This window comes from Dendropsophus ebraccatus, chromosome 2 (genome assembly GCF_027789765.1).
Source record: "Dendropsophus ebraccatus isolate aDenEbr1 chromosome 2, aDenEbr1.pat, whole genome shotgun sequence".
Classification (NCBI taxonomy): Eukaryota; Metazoa; Chordata; class Amphibia; order Anura; family Hylidae; genus Dendropsophus; species Dendropsophus ebraccatus.
The window spans coordinates 106,566,282-106,585,651 of NC_091455.1; the positions used below are offsets into that span (position 1 = coordinate 106,566,282).

General features: G+C 40.8%; 1 long non-coding RNA gene across 1 annotated transcript; it reads left to right on the forward strand.

The window, feature by feature from the left end:
* Positions 1-303: 303 nt before the first annotated feature.
* Positions 304-4,444, forward strand: LOC138784617 (uncharacterized). Its single transcript, XR_011361889.1, has 4 exons — positions 304-367; positions 1,481-1,605; positions 3,861-3,944; positions 4,293-4,444. It is a non-coding gene; the product is annotated as an uncharacterized lncRNA (long non-coding RNA).
* The last annotated feature ends 14,926 nt before the right edge of the window (positions 4,445-19,370 follow it).

The window sequence follows — 19,370 nt, forward strand, 5'->3', positions numbered from 1 at the left end:
AGGGGTGAGGTCTACAGCACCGTTGTGGGCAGGGCTAAGTGGCGCTTCGGTCAGCACAATCTGTAGATGATAAAAGATCACTTTTTACATGACGTATGATATAAAATACAGTATGAAAACTGCAAAATTTACCCTTTACACCTGTGTAAAGAAGTCATGTAAAAAGGCGGTGATGTCACTTCAAGTCTTTTCATTTGGGAGCGTGGGAGCTTCCTCTTCTCTCCAGGGACAACTAAAACCCCCAAACTACCAACTGTCATAGATAACCTTTTTTTTTTTTTTCCCGGGTCTAGGAGAGGCAGCCAATCACAAAGCAGTTCCCCTTATCTTCTGCCTTTTGACACTGGATACCGACATTTCCGGAAAGGTAAGACTAAATGTAACATAGTAGGAGAAAGGGAGGCCGGAACAAACCATCACCTAAAACAAATAAGAAGGGTAGGGGGGGGGGGGGGGGGGGTGCGCAGGTCTGTGTGTCCCCCCTTTTATAAAGGGGTGGGGGCCCTTCCAGTTGACTGCTTATACACAGCATGGATAGATAACTGCTAATCAGCAGATGGTGGGTGGAGTTTTCTACTACTCATGAATATTGAGGACTAATGGGCTCATGCTTATAATGGAGAGGACTACTTATTGTCCATGTTAATCAGGAGCATATCTCTGAATCAGCTACACAGAACAATGTAAGTGATGCATGATTCTGTTCAGCTTCTCCGTCACTAGTTTATGCTACCCTTAGATAGGACAGCTTAACCTGCTGACAGAGTCCCTTGAATCCTGGCCATTGCATCCTCCTCACTGGATTCCCACATGTAGCTGGTGTCACTAGGGAATGAATATAGTGAGTTCACTATCTACCTACCTTTTTGTACAGAGACTGCTGCTTACGCTTCACTAACGTATATCAAGGGAGGAAAAGTAATAGTTTAAAAAAACAGAGATTTTAATTAGCGGCTTTGGTTCACTGGGGATGTTCCCCTGCCCATTTGTGCACCATCCAGCCTTCTCCATCACTGCCTACTTATGTATATGTATAGATGCAAAAGTAGTGATGTCTCCTTCCCCACCCAAGATCTCATGTTTGTGTAATACCAAGGCCCTTGCACCACCAAGCTAGTTACTGCACATGCGTGAAATCTAGGCCTGCGAAGGAGACATCGCTACTTATGCAAGTAGGTGGTGATAAACAAGCTTGTAGGTCGGATGGGGATGATGCTATGGCTCCTGCAGTGTGTTGATTAAGTCCTGGAGTTTACAGTCTCACCACTCAAACACTGATAGCTGATCCTAAATGAGTTCTAGCATTAAGCAAAGTTGGTAAAGAAGTACACATGTGCTGTTTTTAGAAAACTAATTTATATTCCTGTATTATTTTTCTCCCTCATGAATCTTATCATTTTCTGATTTCCTCTCTGAAATGTGACTGTACTGTTGCCATACAACTGTGCACACACTTTCCCACAATCCCCCTTGCTTGCAGGCTCAGTGGAGACCAACTGCCAGTACTTCCTGGAGATTGCAGTTGAATAGAGCATGCCTGACCCATCTTTGTGGCCCATAACCAAGGACAACAGATTATCAACAATGCAGTCAATTGGGGGAATAGTAAGTCTATATCTCTAAAACAGTACATTTCAAGAATTGCTTGTACATTTCTGATATGTTTATTTCACTCAATGCATTGGTTTAGACCTAGTTTTTTAATGATACAACCTATTTGTGGGTGAGAATACCTGCTGTCTTCTTTTTTATTTACCCTATCAATAGGCTATTAGTATAATAGTCCTGAAGAAACCCTTGGTTTTTGAAAACCAATGGCCATAATACAGGTGTCCTCTGCTGTCTTCAGCATATCTACACTACTGTTCAAAAGTTTGGGGTCACCCAAACAATTTTGTGTTTTCCATGAAAAGTCACACTTATTTTGACGAAGCGCGCAAGCGCGAACAAGCTGTTACCCATCAACTAGGTGCTTGGCGTACCACAGCAAAAGCCCCGCACATGTCCTGTAAGTTTTAAAGCACTATGTTACAATAAAGAAGATCACATCTAGGGGTGAGTGCCCTCTCTATACTTTCTTTCATGTGGATTATCACACTTCTTCACCACCATACGTTGTGAAATGAGTAGAAAATAGAGTCAAGACATTGACAAGGTTAGAAATAATGATTTGTATTTGAAATAACATTGTTTTTTACATCAAACTTTGCTTTTGTCAAAGAATCCACCTTTTGCAGCAATTACAGCATTGCACACCTTTGGCATTCTAGCTATTAATCTGTTGAGGTAAGCTGGAGAAACTGCACCCCACGCTTCTAGAAGCAGCTCCCACAAGTTGGATTGGTTGGATGGGCACTTCTGGCGTACCATACGGTCAAGCTGCTCCCACAACAGCTCAATGGGGTTCAGATCTGGTGACTGCGCTGGCCACTCAATTACCGATAGAATACCAGCTGCTTGCTTCTGCTGTAAATAGTTCTTGCACAATTTGGAGGTGTGTTTAGGGTCATTGTCCTGTTGTAGGATGAAATTGGCTCCAATCAAGCGCTGTTCACTGGGTATGGCATGGTGTTGCAAAATTGAGTGATAGCCTTCCTTATTCAGAATCCCTTTTACCCTGTACAAATCTTCCACCTTACCAGCACCAAAGCAACCCCAGACCATCACATTACCTCCACCATGCTTAACAGATGGTGTCAGGCATTCTTCCAGCATCTTTTCATTTGTTCTGCGTCTCACAAACGTTCTTCTTTGTGATCCAAACACCTCAAACTTGGATTCATCCGTCCATAACACTTTTTTCCAGTCTTCCTCTGTCCAATGTCTGTGTTCTTTTGCCAATCTTAATCTTTTTCTTTTATTGGCCAGTCTCATATATGGCTTTTTCTTTGCCACTCTGCCCTGAAGCCCAAAATCCCGCAGCCGCCTCTTCACTGTAGATGTTGACACTAGTGTTTTGCGGGTACTATTTAATGAAGATGCCAGTTGGGGACCTGTGAGGCGTCTGTTTCTCAAACTAGATACTCTAATGTGCTTATCTTCATGCTTAGTTGTGCAACGCGGCCTCCCACTTCTTTTTCTACTCTGGTTAGAGCCTGTTTGTGCTGTCCTCTGAAGGGAGTAGTACACACCGTTGTAGGAAATCTTCAATTTCTTAGCAATTTGTCGCATGGACCTATGTAGATATTGCACCGAAAACCAGACATTTGCAGCTAGAATAGTCATTTACCACATTACCAATGTATAGAGTGTATTTGTTTAAAGTTAGGACTAGTCTAAAGTTATCTTCATTAAAAAGTACAGTGCTTTTCCTTCAAAAATAAGGACATTTCAATGTGACCCCAAACTTTTGAACGGTAGTGTACCTCTGAATATAACTGCAGTTTTCCAGCGATGTTATTCATTTTCGGTATCAATAGACTGTGGTTACTGCATTAATGAGACGCAACACCTCCAGATTACACAATGATTGTTTAATGTGACTGTGCAAATCCTAAAATGACATGATCTACATCTGTATTATTAAAAGTATAGTGCCTAAAGCACTATGTAGCAGACATTTAAAGGTCATAGTCTTCTTGTGTCCATGCTGCTCATGAAAGAATATACTGTGCACTGAATACAAATGAGTTCAACTCAGGGCTGTGTTGGAGACCTCACACAAGTCAATGTATTGCTGTAGACATAGTTTGAATTTAGTGTCATTTTTAAATTAGAAAACTGACCCAACAATAGTTGGTGATCAGTAAAATACAAAAGGTAGATAGATAAGAGGTGATGCCCGTTTAGTGACGCTGTAGAGAATCCAACGGCCTATTTTCATTTGTCTTTTTATTAACATTTTCATTATGTTTTTATAGTGAGTATATGAGGAAGACATTATTTGTCCTTTGAATGAGTGCTTGAGAGTGTGAGAACCACAGTCTAGACCGAGACGTGACTTTGTGAGTAACTCAATAATTTTATGATATGGAGGTGATGTAATGCTCTATCTTCTGCATGAATAACCACTGACTAACATTCCTTTTACTTCCTTGTCTTTCTCCAACTCCAGATACAATAGAGGTGTACTTAAATAAATAGCTTTCTACTCCATTCTAGTAAAAGCATTTCTGTGACAAAATGTTTGAAAGATTATGATATCAACAGCTTTGTGCACAGCCTATTTTTCCGTAGAATTTTATATTGTATGGCTCAGTGAATTTTGATCAATAACAATAGTGCAGACAGATAATTATCTTAAAAAATATCCAGTAGAACTGGCACACTAACCAATATTTTATCTTGGACAGAAATTCTGGATATTGAGCACAGTTAACTTGCAAGCGTTATCTCCAATGGCTAAATTAAGAAGAAAAGAACACACCAAAGTGACTTTCTAAACCTTTTATATGACCTATGAATGCAAGAAAGTAGGCCAATCTGTCATCAGACAGCTAAGAATCTCAGCAGCTAAAATGTATAATTTATGTGAATAATCCATTATATAATATTTTTTTATTATTATTTTAAATAATCTTATGTAATAATAACAATAGTTGTTGTTATTATTATAGTTTCCATGAAATCATCTAGATGTATATAAGGGTCTATGTATTGCATCAAAGTCTAAATGATGTATATGTCAGCAATAGCAGCCTGTTTCTGTGTACTCCTGCATGCAGAGCCATCAGCAGGATAGCCTGAGGCTATGTTCCCACAGCGTCTTTTTTAAGCCCAAGTTTTTTTTTTTTTTTTTTTTTTTTTTAGTCCAAATAATTATTTTAAAATGACAGCCCTTATTGAACTAATTAAGGCTGTCATTTTGAAATAACAGCCGTTATTTGGACTCAAACGGGCAAAAAAACATTGTTGGAACATAGCCTGATCCTGTACTGTGGCACAGAACTAAAATAAATACAGTCATTAAAAGCCTGTCAGCGCAGTAAATGCAGCTCTGCCTCTGCATTCAGGGCATTTGTAAAAAGAGCCTATACAGTCAGGAGATGGAGTCATAGGACAGGTAAGAGATTGATTCATATGATTGAGTCTATAATGGAGCTTGTTCGTAAGCATCAAGAATTTTTAACTGATCTAACTCTGGAGCAGGCAACATACAAGTGTCAACGCGAGAACAATGCAGATTTATGCCAGCCATCTGCAATGATCTGCATTGAGCCTTTTTTTGCTTAACCAGGAAACTGTAATCATTCAAAAGGGATGACTTATAAGAGAAATGAAGCAGTTAACCTGAGGAATCAATGAGATTCCTACTCTCATCTCTTCAAGACCCCTTTAAAAATGAGAGTATTAGATAGTAGTAATCAGAGCACTTCTGTGCCAAATTTGGGCACTTTTACCAAGCTGTCTTATAAAAAGTCTTTTTGTTCCCCACAATAACAAACCAGAGCTAAGCTTTTATTTCTTGTATTGCTCTGGTAAAATGAAAGCTGACCTCTGAGAATCCCACTATAGGTTGGTAAATCGCCCCCAAACTGTACAGGTGTTTGGATGCTTATAGAGGTCAGGCTGTGATAATGACTGAGAACCACAGTTGGTGACTGCTTTGTATGTCCAACGATATCAGGTTCTTTACGTAAACTTTTCTGGGTACCAAATATACCTATGAGCCAATAATAAATATTTATATATATATTTTTTTTAAAATCTAGCACTCTTTGATGTTCCATAAATCAAAGCAGGCAACTGAGACCAGTTGACCCCTAAATACAATAGAACATTTCAGCTTTACCACTCTTACAGTCACTAGTGCAAATGTAATCTTTCATCTGGAGGTCACTTTTTCACACCATGCAATAGGCAAAGAACGCTGCATATGTTGCTCCAAAAAGGTTCATGGGTCTTGTGGTTCCATTCCCAATGGAATTTGTCCTTCAGGATTAACTGCAACACAGCTGCTTTAAAGATTTATCACACATTGAGTAGCACTGCATAAATAGTACCTCAGTGTAAAAAGATTTTCTTTATACTCAGAGTAAAACAAAGCAGGTGTATCAAAGGAAAAGCAAGTGATAAGCCAGTTCTTTTGCCCAACCCTGTGTTTTGACATTCATTGTCTCGAAAGAAGCAAGTTTGCAAGTGGATCGTGATTGGTGAGTTCTATCTGAGATGGCAATGCAGAACCCAACCATAGCCATAGGCTGTATCCCAGTTTTCCAGGCATTCCTCCCGCTGTACGGAGAGGGCAGACAGCGGGAATCCGATGCTGAGCGTTCGGGTTCAGCCGAACCCGAACCTCGGCGGGTTCGGACCATCCCTAGTTTTGTCTCTTATGTTATCCCAGACCGCCTCTATGAAGTTGAGGTCAGGGCTCTGTGGGAGGTACAACATTACTTCCAGGACTCAATATTCTTTTTTCCACCCTTGCTTAAATCTTTTGCACAGTACTGTATGCAGCATTCTTTGACTACTACATGGTATGAAAATTAAATGTTTTCCTGCGGAAAAATAGGTTTGACATCACAGTGGTGCCTTGGATTATGGGCATATTTTTGTTCCAGGACCATGCTTGTAATCCAAATCACTCTTAAACCAAAGGAAATTTTCCCATAAGAAATCATTGAAATGCAGACAATGATTTTTTAAATTTGAATAACAGGCAAAACAAATGAAACAAACATTTAGAAAGCTGGGTATGTCATATTATAAGTTACTGTAAAGTATAGCAATCAGCATGTGGTGTATTATGTATAGTAACTGCATAAACCTGAAGAAACAGCAGCAGATTGTAGATACAGGATGGAGCTGTAGATCCCCAAAATGCAGTAGTGTAGTACAACAGGCTAGAATAGAGAAGCAGGGCTTCTGTCAGAGGTCTGTGTGGTCACATGACAGCAATGGGGAAAGGGCATGTATTCAGTATGGACCAATTAGGAAGTGAGAATCACAGAGCTGTGCAGGACAACAGTGACAGAAACTTTTCTATACAGCAGTGTGAATTCACGCATGTAAAAACAGCAGTGTGTATAGCTGAGTTTAAGTACAGGCACATTATAGCAGGAATGCCAAGGATGGAAAACACAAGGGATGACAGAGACTTCAGGAAGGAATGAGCAGGGTATAGGGTGAGCACAATATACCAGCACTCTCTGTCCCAGGAGAGAGGGGATTAGAACTATGGCGAGATGACCACCACAGACCAGTCCCATGATGCAAGCCCCAGCCTGAAGGGAATCTGCCATGATTTGGAAGGTGAGGGACACTTCCTGAGTCAGAGTACAGTGCTGTAGACCCCGCTGTACAGGCTATGCCCCTCCCCCACTCCCCCTACCACCCAGTACAGGGAGCTCTTACACCAAAGCAATGCTCTTAAATCAAATCACAATTTTGAAAAACTCTTGCAAAATGCTCTCAATCCAAGTTACTCTTAAACCAAGGTACCACTGTACTTTGTTGAAAGGTCAACTTAAATGCTAATTTGGCATTTCTTTTAGTCATTGCTAAGGGTAGGGCCCTTGTTTATGGACTGGACTAAACTTGCATATCCCAGCTCTAGGTCTGAAAGACTTTCAAGGGAGATACTCACATGTGTAGATTTCTTAGCTCCAGGGGGTATTCCAGTCTTGTCATCTTGCTCTACTCTGCTGATTGATTTTGATTGACTGTGGTGATGTCATGTCTGGGAGCCAAATAAATGCACATGCCTTGGACAGCTAGAAAGTCTGACAATTATTGAGTTTTACGAAAACTCAGCTGATAGCAGCTAAATCTGTAATGTAAGGTTAACAAATTGTAGTTCATCATTGCTCATTTTTGTATATTGAAAACAGAGTGAACATTGACACTAGACACAGCATATATTTTTCAATGCAATTTTATTCACTGTTTTTAAATAAACAAATATATGCATGGACACTTTTATACAAGGAGCATTACAATGCAATTGAGAAGACTTTATTTATGAGCATTTGAGTGATGGCAAGCTATGTAAAGGGCTGCAGAATAAAGTTGACCCTATATAAAGGAATAATGATTATTGATGATATGATTATTATAGTCACCAAATAATTGCTTAATTCTGAGCCTTGAATTCCACATATGTGTCCAGCTGTCATTTGCAGATCAGCCTGTCAATGGAGCCAGTGGTAAATAGCAGAAGATGCTTTACAGTATGATTTACAGCCAGTGCTATAGCTTGTCTTGGACCAAGAGTAACATTCAGAGGTTGGTACTTTTCAGAGGTTGGTCTGATTTAGATAAATTAAGTAGTTAGAATCTATGCCAGCTGAGAGCTGGTGTAGATTTCTGAGGCTGCCAGGTTTATGCTTGATAAAGCAGAGCAGAGATGGGGGAATTTCATATAAGAGCAGTGTATTAAACTCCTTTCATGATAAATTCCTCCTATATTTTTAAGAAATAAAGTTGGTAAAAATATTACAGCACTCCTCTTGTTTTAAAAGCTATGCTAATATCTGTATGTATCCCCTCTTACATTTCTGGTATCTATCCATTTGTGTATTACATAACGATTTGCATAGTTATAAAATGTGGAGAAAAACATATATTCGTTTCTTTATCTAATTAGTGTGATTTAAAATGAATTATATGTAGTTGTTTCTTTGAGCATTCCATTCCTTAAGATACAAAGAAGTTTGACAATTAACTTATGAATGGAGGCAGCACTCAGTGCTCCATTAAAACTTGGCATTTACTTCATATCCCAGCTAAAACATCTAAAAAAATACATAATTTATTAAAGCAAACTTATCCAATAGTCCTTTTTAGTATATGGGACAAGGTTACCAAGGCTGTAGATATACCTTTTTGCTAAAAAAAGGCAAATTTTTCAACAAAGAAAATTCTAAAATAATATTACATAATTTATATGATTTAAAATACTGTTATGTATTTTATCCATTCCATTCTAAAAAAAACATTTTAATAAAGCTAATAATGAATACAAGTAAAACTTAATATTGGGTTCCCTCAGAAGCAGATGCTTTTATGCCTCCTCATAAGTAATGACCACAACCCATAGGAGGATATTCAATTTTCCCAAGCAGTAGAGGGACTGGACATTTGTTTCTGTAAATGGGCATCTGCATTTATAGAAGAGCCTTATATATCAAAAATGTCTTAAAAAATAGTTTTGCCTTTATTGCCCAAAGCATCCAGTCACAGCACAGCTATTATAAAGTAAGTATAATAAATTGGATAGTAAGGTAAGTATAATAAAGAGATAATAATTACAGCATGCAGACCCTAAATTACAGCTGTGTGCAAGAGACCTTAGTAACAGGATTTAACACTCTAAATAACAAATTTCTACGGTTCTAGAGTCCACTGGCATTGTGCTTTGAAAGGTAAGCCTTAAGCAGCTGCTTGGTCATGTAAACTAATGCTATGAAGCTCCTATAAGAAGTTATTTGTGTTGACTTTTATATCAGACTAGGTAGTCTGGGATTCTGTAGTTATTGACTATATAGAGTGTTGGTGACTTTCATCACTTGACAAATCTACTCTAGAACATTTCCTGGTCTGCCCCTCCAAGACTGCGTTGCTGTGGTTCCTAAATGCCTCCACCAATGCCTTCAAAATTATCACTCAGAGTGAGTTTTGGAAGATCTAAAAGGGAATACATTTTATGAACTAACCCATTTTCAAAAATAACTGTAAGATCGCAGCAGGAGGTCCTGACGTGCAGAGGGTTTCAGGATCCACAGGCTATGTACGGCTACTAACACGCTCCGCTCGGATGGATCATATGAGGTGTAGTGTTTCTTCCACTGGTACGTGCCAATCCAGGACGGGAGGTAGACGGCTACATTATCTCTACTAACGGCGTTGTCGGGCTCGTAGCATGACCACCTTAGGTGATCGGCTAAGTTAACCATCTTTAATCTTCATTCATTTACTGCGGATTTACGCTATTTGCGCCTGCTTGTGCTCTCTATTTTCACAGTGATTTTTATAAATAAGGCAGACTTCATTGGTAGGTGCTTTATTTTATACATCTGTGTCAATGGGACTAAAAAATACACCACAATTTGATGATTTAATACTTTTGTCTATGTAGTGTATATACACACACACACATACACACACACACACACACACACACACACGCCAATCAGCCATATGTCTTGCTTGTGCTGCCAAAACAGCTATGACCAATGCTGCTGTTAGCACCCCTTATTATCACCACTTACAGACAATGACACTGCATCACAGTTCATCACAGCTGTCAGTGTTTGAGTCAGTGAGGAAACCTAGAAAAAAGTCAGTGCTGTTAAATATGTTAAATATATTTATATATAGACTAGTGATGTTACTGGTTGGTCTTGGATACTGATGACTTATTGGGGGGGAGGTATCTTATTTGCCTAGGGCACCAAAATACTATGTCCTTGCCATGTTTCTCTCTTTCTCTCGTCATACATATCAGAGAGTCTTGAGGTCCAATGACCCTGTTTCTAGTTCACTAGTTGTCCTTCCCTGGATCCCTTCTTGTAGACACTAAGCACTGCATACTTCCAACACATAACGGGCTTTTCATTTGATGCTGATACATTCCATTCCTTCTCAGGTGAAAGTGTAATAGATAGTATTCAAGGTTATTTAATTCACTTTTTACTATTTCTTATGTTACGGCTGATCAGCAAATGTAGTACATGTATGGAAAATTACTAGGAGCAATTTTTAGCATGCCCTGTGTATAACCTTACTTAACAATAAGGTTCTCAGATATCTTCCTCTTTCTTGGTGCTGTCCTATAATGTACAGACACCTGCTTAGAAATGGACAAGAGGATTTGTATAAATATTGAAAGAGCATCTCCCCTTTCACATCTACTTTACAAGATTCAGGTGGAGGCACAAGAGGAAAAGGAAGAAATCCTTTGTTCTTTCTCTTTATCTTTTCTCGTAGTATACAGGGAAGCTCAAGAGGAACCCAGGCTGCCTACACAACAAAGACATAAAAATATTTGTATGTACTGTATGATCAAAAAAAGAAAAATATAAAGTCAATAATGTCAGTTTTGAGGCTCACAGTACTGTATATGTTACAAAGGAATCTCCCTTTGATGGTTCCTACATGCAAAGTCCACAATAAAGTCCCATTTTGACTGTTGGATATCATTCTTTATAAATATATTGACAGATTACTCACCTCAGCACGCCAGTTACATACATATGTAGCCTGCACCACTGTACCACATGTTTGTGTTTTATATCTTGCAAAAAATATATCATAAAAACATACCAAAGTTCGAAGAAGAATTTGACAACCCAGAAAATGCATCTAAACAGCAGCGTAGCAAGGAGTAGTAAAATCTGCCTATGTCTTTACTCTTTTACATGGTTTGCATGGTGCCCTATTAGCGCAAGGCCCTGCGGAAACTACAGTAGGGACATTTACGCATTCCTAATTTGTCAGTACTTTCCCAGGGGCAGGCAAACTTTCCTCCCTGTGGAACTACAGAAAGACAGTATTTTTAGCCTGGCACTATAAGATTGGGAAGGGGCTAAATAAATCTACTACCCTCCCTGGTTAATTACGGAAAATAGTTTTTTGTTATCTATTACTTAAGTTTTTATGTCTGGCTCTAGGCACATTAATGTGTGTGTGTCTCGCACTGAAACGGCCCCACACACATTTAAACCTCTCCACGCCAGGAACCTTTATATATTTGTGGTGAACCCCCGAGGTGTTATGGCGGAGGAATGGATGGTCACTTGCTAGATGGTGAGGTGTGACGCCACTCCTGTGGTGGTTGGCCGAAATGCAGCCGGACCCTGAGATGTTGTGTCGTGACGCCAGTGCCGGTTGGGCACACAGGTATGGTGGCACACCTGCTTTTATTTTAAAGGGCCAGCTACACCTTGTTCCCCTGTGGACAGTGACCTGCCGGGTTTCTACGGGGGGGGAGTAGTGACCCTCCTGGACTATCGGTACCGACACCTACAGAAAGGGGAAATGTTCCAAGGATGTAGTGTACGCTGGGTCGGTGTGAAGCGAAGAATCACAGAATCTCGTTACCATAAATAATCTGTTGTTTACTTGAAAAGTTCTGGTGTACAGCAAAGTATACAGCTTTCCTTTGACAGCATACGTTTCTCTTGAGAAAGCACTTGATAACACACTTGATAATACACACAGTAGAACACTTTACTTGATAATACAGGATCCAGTTCTGTGATAGGAGTATAGCGAAGAGTACAGTCGTGCTGACTGAGTTGCCTGTAGAAAGATACAAAGAATCAGAGGAGCAGAGAGGAGGAAGTCGTGAGAGTCCCAGATGATAGAAATGTTAGAGGATGAGGTAGAAGAATACTTAGAAGATGAAGCAGGCTAAAAGGAAGAGAGAGGCGCCATAGGGTAATAACATCAATACTCGGGTGGGAAGGGGGAGCACATATGGTTATGCTCACCTTTTTGTGTTGTACAAAGAGTACAACACCTTGTAGCGCTATCAACAAAGACAGACGGAGTAGCCGCAGCAGCCAGTCCAAGAGTTTGCTGTCGAGGATCCTGAGCCACGAGATCCCGATGCCGGAGAATAGAGATGTGTCACAGCCTCAGAGTTATGCCGGGCTAGAGTAAAAGGACCTTGTTCGGCGCTGAACGGTACTTTAGTTCAAACAGGTATATTGAAGAGATGATTTATTGTCTCAGAAAATAGTTTCTGAGACAATAAATCATCTCTTCAATATACCTGTTTGAACTAAAGTACCGTTCAGCGCCGAACAAGGTCCTTTTACTCTAGCCCGGCATAACTCTGAGGCTGTGACACATCTCTATTCTCCGAATACTTAGAAGAGGAAGAGAACACCTTGTGCCCATGTTTTGACCTTTGGGTCTTCGCACCACCTAATGCCCACCAGTGTCGGCTGAATCGTCCTATGAGGGTAGTCTAAGTACAAAAATGGTGCGTGGCTAATCCATAGATGTTAGCGCTGCCAAAAGACTCCAATTTGAGGCTGAATAAAGTAAAAACATTTATTAAAAGTGCACAATACAGCATAAAAAAAGAGTCTGAATACGGCACTACACACCATCCAGAGAAGGACTTAATGCACACTAATGATAGGCATATAAAAAATCGTAGACTCTTTCGGAGTGGTGCTCTATGTAAAGACAGTCCAGTCAAAATAAATATGCAGTAGAAAATATAGACATGGCACTTACCCTTATGATTAGTCTTCATGATTTCTTTATTGAGTCATACAAACAAAAATTCAGTGATCAGGTCTGTGTATACGCAGCCGTGACGAAGTGCCGAAAAGCAGGAAACAGCTGTCGCTGTAAGCGCTCAGGGCGTCCTCTCACAGACCTGATCACTGAATTGTTGTTTCTATGACTCAATAAAGAAATCATGACGACTTCGTAAGGGTGAGTGCCATGTCTATATTTTCTACTGGATATATAAAAGTGCACAATATTTACGTGTTTTGAGGAACAGAGGTCCTCTTCATCAGAATAGCAGTGCAATGCACATGCACTGCTATTCTGATGAAGAGGACTTCTGTTCCTCGAAACGTGTAATTATTGTGCACTTTTAATAAATGTTTTTACTTTATTCAGCCTCAAATTTGAGTCTTTTGGGCCGCGCTAACATCTATGGATTAGTCACGCACCATTTTTGTACTTAGACTAGCCTTATTCCCACGGGCCCCTACTTGGGAGCATCCTGTTTGGGCTATCCTAGTTGGCTTGCAGCCCTGCACTTTTCACCGAAGATCCATATCCTGGCATCTTCTGAAGACCTGGTACCCATTTGGGTGATATGCATAAAGCCCAAGGGGCTTGAAGGTGAGCACCCCATCAGCATCTTGCATTTTTTTACTGACTTGTTTGTACGGTATCACACCAGGCGCTGCTGCCTGGCTTTTTTCTCTCTCCCTTGTCCTATGAGGGTGACACAAGGCTACAGACCTTGTTACCTGGGATGAGCGGAATGCTGAGGGTTCCCTGCTGACAACCGCGCTGCGAGATAGAGTTCCTAGGCTCTTAGCAACTTTATTCTATCAGTTCTTAGCTTACTGCTGTCTGTGGATACTGTCCTGCACTGTGACTCTCCTAGTTCATGGCATGGGTTCAGATGATCTCTGATGTCCTCTCCTGTAGAAGTTTAACACCGCATAGTGGTGTATAGAGTTAGCTGAAGAGAAACTGTTAGCTTCATGTGCCTGAGTCTAAGTCTACATTGCACATTGAGTCTGGTTCTTCTGTCCCTGACAGAGGCCTGGCAGGATCCAGGGCCCAGCTTGACTGCAGCAGGGAGTGTCCTGTCTTGTGTCCTCTCTGCACAGTAACCTGACTAAGACTGAGCTACACTTCCTCTACAACGTCTAACATAAAAGACATACACACTTCCTCTACCCATGTGACTTCCTTCTTCAGTGTATTTAAAGTGCGCTGTGAGTGGGTGAAGAGTGTATTAGAAGAAGTAAAGTGAGAGGTGATAGGACAGAATAAGAAAAGACTCCTATGGGATCACAGAACCACGTGACATACAAATAAACGATAACCCTTTACATACTTCAGCTGTGCAGCATCTAAGTACACATACTCACAATAGCCTTCATCACCACTGATTACCAATAAGTACAGGCTTTTACGGAGGGTGTAAACAATAGCAACACCTGTGGTAGGACACCAAATACTTTGCAGTGAAATGATAGAATCAGGGATTTGATCAACTCACTAAGGGATTTGATCAAATCTCGGGAAATAATGAAATGATCGTGCTGTTCCATCATTTCCCTAGGGAATTGATCAATTCACTTACCCCTTTCAGGGAAATTATAGAATGAACTCTATCATTTCCCCCTGCGACATAGAATTTGCTTACCGTATTGCCTCTCTGCTCCCCCCAGCCTGTCCGGTCTGCTCCCCATCCGTCTCCGACGGCTCTCTGCTCTCTGTTCCGCTCATTTTCCCTGCTACACGCCTCCTGCTCCCCCGGCCTGTTCTCTCTGCTCCCTGTCCGCCCCAATGCGGTATGCCTACATGAAGGTGTGCCTCTCTGCTCCCCTGTCTGCCTCCGGTCCCGTCCGCCCTGTCGCCATATGCCTGCTGGGAGGTGTGCCGTTCTGCTTCCCCATCTGCCACCGGTCCCGTTCGCCACATCATCATATGCCTGCCGGAAGGTGTGCCGCTCTGCTCCCCCAGCCGCCTCCGCCGCCATATGCCTGCTGGGTGCTCCCATCCACCCCCGCCGCCATATGCCTGCCGGGGAGGTGTGCCGTTCTGCTCCCCCGTCCACCTCCACCACCTAACATAGAGCTGGGCGACTCCTCGGTCGTTCATTCCATCATTTCCCTGAAAGGCATTTGATTAAATCCCTAGGGAATTCATGCAATGGCGTGTTCATTCAATCATTTCCCGGGATTTGATCAAACCCCTAGTGATTTGATCAAACCCCTAGTGATTTGATCAAATCCCTGGATTTTTTTTATTTCACTGCAAAATTTACATTGCAACAGCACAGGGTATCAGCAGTGGCATATATAGCTGTAGGCTGACATTAAGGTGTTTGAGGAAAACTAACAGTTGGTTAAAAAACTATAACATTCTATTATTGCAAGGGACCGTGTGAATGTAGTTTGTTTTCTTACTTTCAGGCTCAGTGCCATTTTCACTAAATCTTCACTTTAATCCATATGTAAATTATGTGATTTGGTGCACTGTTGGTATGACTACTTCCCTCAGTACCGTAATCCACCACCATTATTACAGAGTGCTGAATAAATATTTCTGAGGAGGGGAAGGTTGGTGCAATAAAATGGTGCACTGTCCTGCCCTCAGTGCACAAAACCTCCTAATTTGCATTATAAAGGATTAAAGAATTTATTTTAAAAAATGAACAAAACTCGTGCTGAGAATTAAGGTGAAAAAAAACCCCAAAAACCTTTATTCTCTGCATCCCATGGGCTATAGAAACGTAATAGTAGGTTAGAGTCTTCTAACTTGCTGTTAATTTGCCTTTAAGCTACTGTATTTTTTCTTATAATGGTGAAAAGGTAGTGATCTTGGCTCAGGAAGATGTGGACGGTGAATGGGAGACCCTCTATCACTTCACCAATCTGACAGTAGGCACTAATAAATACAGAGGATGTCCTGCTGAGACTTTGAAGACACGTATTAGTCCTTATGGCTGACTGGAAACAGGTTAGGGGGTTGAAGATGGAGTCTGAAAGGATTACTGAGGTGACATAGGGAGGTTAGATGTGACTCTGGCAATGCCAGACTATTAACTGTCACTGACAAGACCGCAAAGCCCTCCTGGGTAGAAGGTGCCAATAGCAACAATACATCTCCAGATGCCTGACAATAAACACCTTTCTGGGCCATTACACAAGCAAGATACCAATAAAAAGTACAGATCATGATAATGACTAGAGATGAGCGAACCGGGTTTGGGTTCAAGTCCATCCGAACCTGAACGATCGGCATTTGATTAGCTGGGGCTGCTGAACTTGGATAAAGCTCTAAGGTTGTCTGGAAACACATGGATACAGCCAATGACTATATCCATGTTTTCCACATAGCCTTAGGGCTTTATTCAAGGTCAGCAGCCACCGCTAATCAAATGCCGATCGTTCGGGTTCGGATGGACTCAAACCCGAACCTGGTTCGCTCATCTCTAATAATGACACATCAAATAGCCCGATAGAACAAAGAATAAAAGCGTTATTAGGATTAAAATTTATAGTTTTATAGTTTAACCGCTTAAAGGGGTACTCCAGCGTCGGGGCTATTTTTACATATGGCTGGGGAGGAGGTGGCTGAAAGAAAAGATGTCCACTCACTTCCCCGTTTCAAGCGGCGGGTCCCGCATCGCGGCACTCCGGTGCCCGGTTCCTGGCGGCTTCCAGGTGTCTGACGCGGGCCTGAGACGTGACGTCTCAGGTCCGCTCAGCCACTCAGTGAAGGAGGCGGGATCCCGCTACTTAAGGGGTGAAAACACAAGGAGGAGAAAAAAAACTGAAAAAATTAGTTTTCTGTTATTAAAGGGGTTGATGATCTCTGGTAAAATGAAAGTGGAGGTCTGATTGGTTTTATATAGGCAACAAAGGGCATTTTTCTAGAAGATTGCTTGATGAATCCCCCCCCCCCAGTTTCTCATTATCAGTTTCTATGTATTACACACATTGAAGAAAATCACATCCAAAACAGCTTAGATTTACTCTACTGATTTCTTTAAAACCAGTCCTTTGCTCTATCACCATCCATTAGACACAAAACTTTATGCACCCTCTGGCTTTTTAAAAGAAAGGATATAGTGTTTCTACACTAGACAATTCCTGTCACCTCAGTTAACCTTACATTGTGTTTTCTCATTTTCTTAGATCATTTTTCTTTGCCTCAAATAGAAAGTAATGTTGACATCTGTTCTGTGTGAGGAAATAACTATCTCCCAAACCATGCTGCCCATAGCCACAGGCCCTTTGTGCCTCATGTCATAGGAAAAAAATCACTGTGGAATTTATCAATAAATCTAAACTTCATGACATCTCCCAAAGCACTTTGCAATTTTCAAAATATTGTCACTGTTTGAAAGTCTCACCTCCATGTAGGAGAAGGTCTCTTTCAGTATATGGCTATGTTAACACATCATGTTTTGGTCAATGTCACGGTCAGTATTTCGGTCAATATTTGAGGACAACATCAGGAATGGAACCAACAGGCAAAAGTATAATGGAAAAAGCACAGTTTCTGTCTCTTCAACCCACTCCTGGTTTTGGTTGAAAACATACGGACCAGCAATATGTGTGAATATAGCCTCAGTCATGTATTTGTTACATTTGTATCTGACATGCTATTGCAAATGGTAGACATTGCGGTTTGTATATGTAACATTCTTATTGAATAATGAGACAAACATTCCTAATATACACTAATTATGGGAAATGCACATATAGTGCTATTTCCCTCAATTTACTAGATCAGGCTTCAATTTCTCTTTAAAAAAAAAAAAACTTGATGTCATGACACCCCCAGTCTATACCTGCAGGATCCAGCAGGGGGTGCAGTATATGTAGAAATTACATGTAACGGACATTCCTGTGCTTTTCTGCCCAAAATTTAGCTACCTGCCCCCCCCCCCAGCTTGCCCCCCAACTTCCCCCCGCCATGACAGAAAGTTATATTGTAATCATCCCCCAAAGCCCTCCAAACACCCCCCCGGCCACCTGATTCCATCAGAAGTCCTGTCCAGTGAAAAGTCCCCCCCCCCCAGCTCGCCTGTCCACCGTGACAGGAGCCCCTAGTCCTTGCACTAGTCCCCCTGCCCGCCCGATCGCATAAGAAGTAGCAGCCCCTTCCCGTGCAGCGTTCGGCTATGGCGGTCCCCGCTGCCTCTCTCCCGCTGCAGTAATTGATCAGGTTCAGCAGGAAAGAGGACCAGGATAGAGAAGTGCATAGGATGGTGCTGATCTTCATAGTTTTCATCCAGAGTTCTCCTTTAATAGCTTAATTTTTTTTAACAATGTAATTGATGTTAAAAAAAAGCTAATGGTGTAAAGCATTTTATTTTAGGATATTTCAACATTTGTCAAAACAAATTATTACTTGTGACTCCTGAAATATTTGCAGATTTATGGGCTGCAAATTAAGACATTCAAAAATATTCAGATATCAGCAATTAAGATGTATTGACTTGACTGTAAAATCTCATCACATTTATTCAGATACCTGCGTAACGTGATAGCAATGCTTGTGTGAACGACAAAATGGCCATGAAATGATATATCTGCTCTGGGAAACCATAACATATGCTGTTTACTAGGAAATGTATCTTCATCAGATAGGGTTACGGCTTAGACATGCAATACAAGATTATAATAGGAATATACCTGCTCATTTTAGCTATATTAGAAACAGTCTGAAACTTTCTTCTAGTTCTGTGTAGTCCCCATGAGAAACATGTCATTCTCTGAGTAACACTATATATATATATATATATAATGTGGCAGTGTCTAATTACATCTCACTATGAGTCTCAGAGCAGTTGTTGAATTACTGAAGCTTATCTACATAGTATTTAAAAGTAGTATTTCTATGTCTGATGCCAAAGTACTTCATTTGGCCTTTCCAGCCATTTAGCATTTTAAAGACATATGGATAATTATTTTTAAAAAATTGACCAAAAGAAAAAGGGGTTACATGTTATTGACAGTACACCATAAGGGCCCTTCCAGCACTTTACAGCACTAGATAAGGCCCTATGACATGTAATGAAAGTGCCAAGTCTAATGGATAACTATTCTATTTCTAGAAGTCTCTGGACTGCAAAACCAGGGCATGGCAATAGCTTTAAATTTACAAAGTTTCCAATTAAAACCTAGACGACATTTCAAAATCTAAATCAGGCCTCCTGAAACAATTTTAATCCAGTTTTTCAGTAGTTTAATAAAACCTTGGGA